This window comes from Eptesicus fuscus, chromosome 3 (genome assembly GCF_027574615.1).
Source record: "Eptesicus fuscus isolate TK198812 chromosome 3, DD_ASM_mEF_20220401, whole genome shotgun sequence".
NCBI classification, from domain to species: domain Eukaryota; kingdom Metazoa; phylum Chordata; class Mammalia; order Chiroptera; family Vespertilionidae; genus Eptesicus; species Eptesicus fuscus.
The window spans coordinates 101102361-101111093 of NC_072475.1; the positions used below are offsets into that span (position 1 = coordinate 101102361).

Here is an 8733-nt window from a genome sequence, read left to right on the forward strand (position 1 = left end):
CCTCCTCCCAGCCCTCAGACTCCCATCAATCAGTGGTAGAGGCAGGGCGGAACTGGGGACTGGCTCCCTTAGTAATGCTGCAGGTTCAATCTCCAGAGGACAGGCCAGGCACCAATGGACCAGCCCCACTGGCACAATCCTGACAGCACTGCCAGCCTCCTGGAACTCGGCCTCGGGCACTGCGGCTGCTTCCCCTCCCTAGACGCTCCACAAGGAAGAAAGGATACCACCAGCAGTGCCAGGGGCGACCAGCGGTGACTGACTGCTCTCCCCGTGCTTCCTCCAGGTCACTCGAGCCGGGACCCCGCTCACCCTGCTCCGGATGAAGTGTGATCACGGCATACAAAAGGAATATAGTGAAAAAACAAAAATCTATTACCAAGGGCCCACCTCCATGAGCTCTTGGGAGCCTTCGAACACCGGGCACCTTGACTATTTTAGAGGCTTCAGGTGAGCAGGGGATGCAGAGGGGTCAGGGAACCTCCCTGGAGGTTGGGCCATTGGTCTGATCGCAGCTCCATCTGTCCTGCCATCTGCCAACAGCCGCCTCCGTGGAGAATGGGAGAAGAAAGGGAGGGGGCAGTTCTGAAAACCCCAGGGGAATCCAGGGTCCCAGGTACTCTTCCCTGCTTGCTGACACTTTAGGTTTCTCCCCGAGTCAGAGGCGCCACCTGAGAGACCCTGGGCAGATGCCTGGCACAGCCGCCTCTCTGCATTTGCCTGTTCATCTTGTGTCTGTCTCTGTGTCTGTGAGGCTGTCCCTGAGCTTGCCTCCACTTCCAGAACTAAGCTTCTGGTATAGCGACAACCCTTGAACCTTCATCCCTTTCTTATGGCAGGATACTTGCCCCCCACAGGCTACAACCCTTCGCCCCTTCCTCCCTACCCTGTGACTGATGGGTACCCAGAGCAGGTGCAGCATCCTGGGCCCAGATGGGCACCAGTGCCCAACCATGTGCCTGCCCCTGTTCCCGGCTTCGCTCTCTTCCCCTCACCTGGCCCCTGTGTCCTGGGGCCTGCTGCCCCTCTCTTGCCACTGCCTGAGGTGCCTTCTGACCTTGAATTCTTGGTGCCGATTGATCAGATCCTGATTCACCCAAGGGTTGTGCGAGTGGAAATGCTCCTAAGCTGGGAGACAAGTAACCAGTATGAACTGCTCTCAAGGGCTGGACAGCCCCTGGGGCAGCGGCTAAAGAGAGCAACTGCTGTGCACGTCTGTGCTGTGGGGCCCGCCAGCCCCTTTGCGTCCATCTGGTGGACCCCGGGGGATGAGAGATGGAAGTACAGTTGCCACCAGGCACCACCATTGGCCATGTGCTGCAGACCTGGCATCCCTTCCTCCCCAAGTTCTCCATTCAAGATGTCGATCGCCATATGATACTGCGAGTGGTGGGGCCCTGCTGGACCTGTGGCTGTGGCAGACACCAACTTTGAGGTGAAGACTCCGGATGAGTCCCGCAGTGTGGGCCGCATTAGTAAGCAGTGTGTGTTGTGGGGAGGGCTGCTCAAAGAAGCCCTCAAGGATGCAGATGACTTTGGCTTGCAGTTCCCACTGGATCTGGACGTGAGAGTGAAGGCTGTACTGCTGGGAGCCACATTCCTCATTGACTACATGTTCTTCGAGAAGCGAGCAGGCACTGGGCCCTCTGCCATCACCAGTTAGATGGCATCTCTGGGTGAGGACCATCACCTCAGCCAGAACTCAAGAAGGTCACCTGGCCTAGCCTGGCCCCTCCTCAGAGGCAGCCCCTTTCCTCCATGTACACTGCAGAGGACAGACAGGGATGCCTAAGAGGCTGGGGCCATGGTGCCCCATCCCTACCCTACTCCCCTGGCCTCCTTCACCTGTGGCCCCCACAGAAGGGTATGTCTGAGAGCCCTTCCCCTGCTACCTCTCACCACTGTCTCCGGCCATCCCTCAGCACACAGGCATATCGGCTTTCAAACCTGCCCTACTCACTTCCTCTCACCCCCTTCCAGGGCCTCTGCTCTGGATGGGGCCTTTCGAATCCAGGGCTCTGGGGTTTTACAACAGAGCTGGGGTGGGAAAGGGTAAACAGCACCAAAGATGGCTGATATGGCCACCCACCTCTGCCTCAGCTTGACCAATTAGTTCAGCCTCAGAACGTGGCACTCAGAAGGGATCCCTACTTCCTCAGCAATGGCTCTAGGCCTCGGCCCCAGTGCCAACCTCCTCTCCCCCTTAGCCCGCCACACACACAGCTGGTGCTTGCTGCAGCTCCGTGTGCCTTACTTAACCACCCCTTCCTTCCCTGTTCCTACAAAGGAGGTTGCATCTTTGTATATTATATTCATATAAACTTTGTAACGTTTTGGACAAAAAAACACCCTGCTCAGTCCCTTCCTGGGTGGGGTCAGGCAGATGAAGGCCAGCCAACCTGCCCCACAATTGGGTGAGATAGCATCCTCTGTGTCCACCTCTTACCCCATGGGCCCAGCCACTCCCCTCAGCTCTGGGCAGCCCTCTGCATTCCACGACAGCACGCTCTGCTCTCACATGCTGCTCACCCTAAGTGAGAAGGAAGAGAGCAGTTGGCCCACAGACAACTACACAGAAAGATAGGGCTCACGGCTGGCAAGTGCAGTGTTGGTGGTGGGATCCTCTCCTGCCTCTGTGGCAGCGCTAAGTAACAGTGAGCCAAGTGGTAAGGAGCAGCGAGCAGGCGGGCAGTAAGGAGCGAGGGGTCCCGGACTGCGAGAGGGATTTCCAACTGCTGGCTTAGGCCCGTTCCCATGGGCAGACATCCCCTGAGGGGTCCCAGACTGTGAGAGGGTACAGGCCAAGTGGAGGGATTCCCCCCACCCTGAGTACATGAATTTTGTGCACCAGGCCTCTAGTTATTAAAAATAGGACAGGAGCAAAGGGAAGGCCAGACATTATAGGCATATCATTTAAGCAGTTTCACCAGGAAGCTGCAACTTTGCACACCTCAGGGAACCACGAGCTTATTTCCTGCAAAACACTGTGGAAGGGATCCAACAAAGGAAAGATAGATGCATGCCCAGTAAATTTGGGGTGACATAGGGAAGGTACTTGTCTGTCAGTCACACCTGAGATCAGAAATAATTGACCAGAATGGGCATGTCTACTGCAAGCATGTGGAAATTTGGAAACACATAATCTCCTAAACAAAGGAGTGATCTCTCTTGTGCTCTTGAATCTCTCTTGGTTTCCTTGCATTCACCTCTATAGCCCATGGCCATGCGGACCCACAGGCAATGGATTATTGTACTGCAGCAGGGAAACACAAGCTAAGCTAGGCTGATGCTGGACTGGACCCAGCTCCAACTTGGAAAGAAAACTTTGGACTTTGTGTCTGATTTTAGCTTTATTGAAGCCCCAGCTACACTTCTTCCATGGTAGGACAAAGGGAAATGGAACTTTGGAAACCAAAGGGTGTGATTCCATGGATCTAAAGCCTTCTATTGTATCTCATCTTCCCATGTGAGTGTCAGATAATTCCTTTCCTTGGTATATTACAAGAAATCTACCCCCGCTTCACAGTCTGAGAGGCAGGACACTCTCCCTTCCATTAACAAAATGAAAGGGATAATCTTTATTATCTGCAAACACCCTTTGATATCTGTGTTAATTTAACTAAGGTAAAGAATGGAGGTCCAGTAAATATGAAAAATGTTAGATAATGTAGTGGGTATGGCTGAATGTGCAATGTAGTTTTTAAATTCTTTAGGCAGGTTCCAGGAATCTTTCTACTGATTTTACTGCAACTATTTTCTAACCCACATACAAGCAATGATATATTAACATGTAAATATTGTTTTCTTAATTCTTTCAAGTTTCTCATTTCTTTTAAAAAATGTATTTGCTCACTCCTGATTAGCACCTAAAGTACTGTTCTTGTAACTATACAAAACCATGAAACATGACATAAGACTATTCCTCTCTCAGCATCTGCAAGGAAATTTAGTTACTGAGATGATAGAAATATCATACCAAGATATTCCTGCCTATAACATCTGCATGAAACAGGGATCCAAAGCAATCTTTTATAATAAAGGTCTAGTGCATTTTTTTTTAACCTGGCTTGTATTTATGTGCATTTATATAAATCCATGTAAAATGTGCAAGGTCCAACAGATAACCACATGCTGACAGTGACTGTTAAGAATTGTATTTCAGGAGAGGAAAAGGCATGCTTTTGAATTCAAATATTGTTTTATATTTGCCAAGTTGTTCTACAGCTTTCTTGTATAACCTCTTGTTGAAAGCCACATGTGCCTTGTAACAATGGGGTAATATAATTCATAATTATTTAGTTATAGCGATCTCTGGCAGACAAACTAGAGAGCAGCCTAGAATCAGGTTGAAGCACATGAGAAGCACAGTTTATTTATAACATATTTATGGGAAACTCAGTAGTAAAACTCAGCCTAATAAAGGACCAAAGTCACTGTCTTTGCAATCCACAGTATATGTTACACATAAAGGCCGCTTCAGCAATTATTTATGAACACAAGAGAAAGACCCAAGTTTTCAAGTCCACTTTTTAAAAAGTCATTTAATAAGGTGATAGTCATAAGTAATCCTGTATAATAAAAGCCTAATATGCTAAGTGACTGGTCCACTGTTCAACCAAAGTGTTATATGCTAATGATATGCTAAGGCCACTCAACTGCTCGCTATGACATGTACTGACCACCAGGGGGCATATGCTCTGACCAGTACATTAGCTTGCTGCTGGGGCCCTACAGATTGGGACTGCATGAGATGGGCTGGACATGCCCTAGAACCCTCCTGCAGTCTCTCCCCGGCCCTGATTGTGCACTGGTGGGGTCCCTCAGCCTGACCTGTGCCCTCTTGCAATCCGGGACCCTTGGGGGATGTTGGAGAGCCAGTTTTGGCCCAATCCCGCAGGCCACTCACCTTGGGAGGGCACCAGATGCAGGGCTCATGGCTGGCAAGTGCTGTTGTGGTGGACTGAGCCTCTCCCGATCAGGACTGATTGGGAGTGAGCCGGCAGCAGACGCAGTGGAGCCGGGATGAGAGTGAGGGATCATCAGGTAGGAGCTGCAGGCAGCATTGGACCTCCGGTTTTGGCCCAATCCCTTCAGACCACCCAGAGGGACCCCACCCATGCACAGATTCATGAACCAGGCCTCTAGTATACTAAATAAACCAGTTCAACTCATTTGAATCAAAATTTGGATAGGGAATTAAACATTAAACTGGAATCTTATAAACAACTCCATATAATTATTCCAGATATGAGAAAAAAGGTTTTCAAATTGTTTTTATCAAAAATTTCATCTAACCGTTAGCTAGGATTCTTACCCAAATAAAACAAAGAACACATTAGAATGAGCACAAGCAAAGAGAGAAAGCAGAGGAATGGAAAAATACAAATAGGAATAAGACGTGTGCCTAACCTGCCTCACTGAAAATGCTAATATCTACTTCAACAACCTGAGGAGGTAGTTTTCTCTCAAGATGAAAGCTTAGCCATATCTTTAATTCTACAGACATTGGATAATTTATCAATATAGTTTAAGAGATTAATACACACTCTTAACTTTAGGAGAAAAATTAGCCTACAGGTAATGAAATACTTCAATTTACTAGATTGACAAATATAGTATATCCATATAAGTTCAGCATAATGATTGCAAATGAGATATAATAAATTTTTAAAATACATTATTTTAACACTTTGTATCTGATTACTAATATGGTGTTTTTGATAAAATATAGATATAGCATTATATAATTATTATTAAAATTTATTGAACATAAGCTATATCCCAAGTACTTTGATTACATGTCTGAATCAGATTTCACAACAAACCTGTGAGATTGCTAGCAGTACCCCCCTTAAAAACTGAAGAAACTGATAGACTTATAAGTTAAGTAATTTAATCAAAATAACATAGCTAATGCTAGGTAAATGAGCTCTTCCTACATGCCCATGAGGTGGTATGTATGTATGTATATTTATAACAACATGGCAAACAATAAAGACATAATATAGAAACATAAGTCTGTGAAATATTGGTGTTCCTAGTTTATATACTAAAAAACCCAAAAGATTATAATGTGGAGGCATGTAACAGAGACAATTCATAAATGTGTTACATTGAGGAAGGTAACTTCTACATCAGAATCCTAATGGAGTTAAAAAAAAGAAAATAAAGATTAATATTTAAGAGCCCCATTCAGTGTACAGTGAATCAAAGTATCCAAAGGGCAGGCCCAATACACTTTAGAATTCATCAGGTGATTCTGATGTTCAATCTAGTTGGTGAACCACTTGAGCCAAAAGTCTCAAAAGTCTGCTAGTTCCCTATGTGTTATATTCTGTGAGAGTACTATATTGACCTTCAACTGGGTAAAATTAAGAATAGGAAAATAATTCTATTTTCAAGTTATCTTTTGGGAAAGTAATGTGCAAAAGTTATGAAGGTAGGCAATTATTTACCATTACCATAAAAAGCCAAAATTCAGGGCTCTTGACATATATACCGTGATTTATATATTACTCTCTTTTTTCTCCCTCAAATTACATAGGGATGAATCCCATGACTGCTATTCAGCCACATGTGATATTAGTACAATTATATAAAATGTCAATGCCTCATTTCTTTATCTATCAAAGAGAACTCATACTACATATATCATTTTATCGTAAGGATTGAGGAAAAATTCTTGTAAATATGCTTGGTAAAATTGAAAGTCCCAAGCAATAACAAAAAATGTTATGGTTATTGATTTATAATAAAATAATAAGATTAAAATATATACCATTTCATTCATATTTTTAGGACACATCCTTATATGCCTTAATCATCTCCTTCGGTCTTATTATAAGGGGACTAAGATAAGAATACAGGCTTCTTCTGATAACAATAATGTGATTTATTTTCATAAATAAATTCATATAAAATTAAACAACAAAAAAAGATAGTGAGGCCCACGTCCCGACTGTGCAGCCATCCCCGGATGCCCACCCGTGCTGACCCGCACCGGAGGGCATGGCGAACCAGGTGATCCAGTGCAAGGCAGCAGTTGCCTGAGAGGCTGAAAAGCCTGTCTCCATAGAGGAGGTAGAGGTGGCACCCCCCAAAAGGCTCATGAAGTTGGAATTAAGATTATTGCCACTGCAGTGTGCCACTCTGACGCCTATACCGAGTGGGGCTGCTCCTGAAGGGAGTTTTCCTGTGATCTTGGGACACGGAGGTGCTGGAATTGTGGAAAGTGTTGGTGTAGGAGTTACTAAGCTGAAATCAGGTGATACTGTCATCCCACTTTACATCCCTCAATGTGGAGAATGCAGATTTTGGCTAAATCCTAAAACAAACCTTTGCCAGAAGGTAAGAGTCATTCAAGGGAAAGGATTAATGCCAGATGGCACTAGCAGCTTTACTTGCAAAGAAAAGACAATTTTACATCACGTGGGAACCAACCAGCACGTTCTCTGAATACACAGCTGTGGCTGACATCTCTGTTGCTAAAATTGATCCTTTAGCACCTTTGGATGAAGTCTGCCTCCTGAGTTGTGGCATTTCCCCTGGCTATGGTGCTGCTGGGAACACTGCCCAGTGGAGCCTGGCTCTACTTGTGCCCTCTTTGGCCTAGGAGGAGTTGGATTGGCGGTTATCATGGGCTGTAAGGTGGCTGGTGATTTCCAGATCATTGGTGTGGATATTATTAATAAAGATAAATTTGCAAGGGCCAAGGAGTTTGGAGCCTGTGGATGTATCAGCCCCCAGGACTTCAGTAAACCCATCCAGGAAGCGCTCGTTGAGAGGACCGATGGGGGAGTAGATAGTCCTTTGAGTGTGTTGGTAATGTGAGGGCCATGAGGGCCACGCTGGAGGCCTGCCACAAAGGCTGGGGCGTCAGCATGATGGTAGGAGTCGCTGCTGCTGCAGGTGAAGGGATCGCCCCTCCGCCCTTCCAGCTCCTCACAGGAGGCACGTGGAAAGACACCGCCGTTGGCGGATGGAAGAGTGTAGAAAGTGTCCCAAAGTTGGTGTCTGATTATACGTCCAAAAAGATAAAAGTTGATGAATTTGTGACCCACAATCTTTCTTTTGATGAAATTAACACAGCCTTTGAACTGCTGCACGCAGGAAAGAGCATCTGGGCTGTTGTGAAGTTTTAAATTAAAAAAAAGAAAATGTGTCCATTCTTATAACTGAGTCATGTGAGCTCATTGGAGCAGTCAGACAAGCTGGGAGAAGCTCTTACAAGTTCGAAGCCTCTTAGATGTTCGGTAAACCACTCTAGGGAATAATGTTTTCTGTATAATTAATACATCTAATCAAGGACAAAGCTAATAAATAGTAATAAATCTGTTTTCTGGACTTTTCTTCTCATGAATTATTGCTAGCTCCTTAAGGAATTTTTAACAGAATAAAAATAATTTCTGGGGGGAAAAAAAGATGGTGAATGCTATCTCATCAGTGTTCCTATTTGCTTAACTTTAAGTCTTGCCTTATTTCTCTTTGGCTTTGGACAGCAAGTCATTATTTGCAACACTTTTTCTATTTATCCATATCTTAAATATCTGATAAAACATAAGCTTCCATTAAAATAGTTAATAATATCAGACTTCCATGGTCTCTATCAACTTCCAAATCATTAATGATTAGATTAAATATATTTTAAGATTGTTATTTATATGGAACATTATTGAATAGGAAGAAAAGACAATTTGAATTTATAAAGCAAACAAACTGAGCACTGCTGATATA

The 8733-nt window shown here is 45.1% G+C and overlaps 2 pseudogenes; both read left to right on the forward strand.

Annotated features, from left to right (window-relative positions):
- Positions 1-832: 832 nt before the first annotated feature.
- LOC103295804 (phospholipid scramblase 3-like) lies at positions 833-1663 on the forward strand (annotated as a pseudogene).
- A 5345-nt stretch (positions 1664-7008) lies between these two features.
- LOC103295818 (alcohol dehydrogenase class-3-like) lies at positions 7009-8141 on the forward strand (annotated as a pseudogene).
- The last annotated feature ends 592 nt before the right edge of the window (positions 8142-8733 follow it).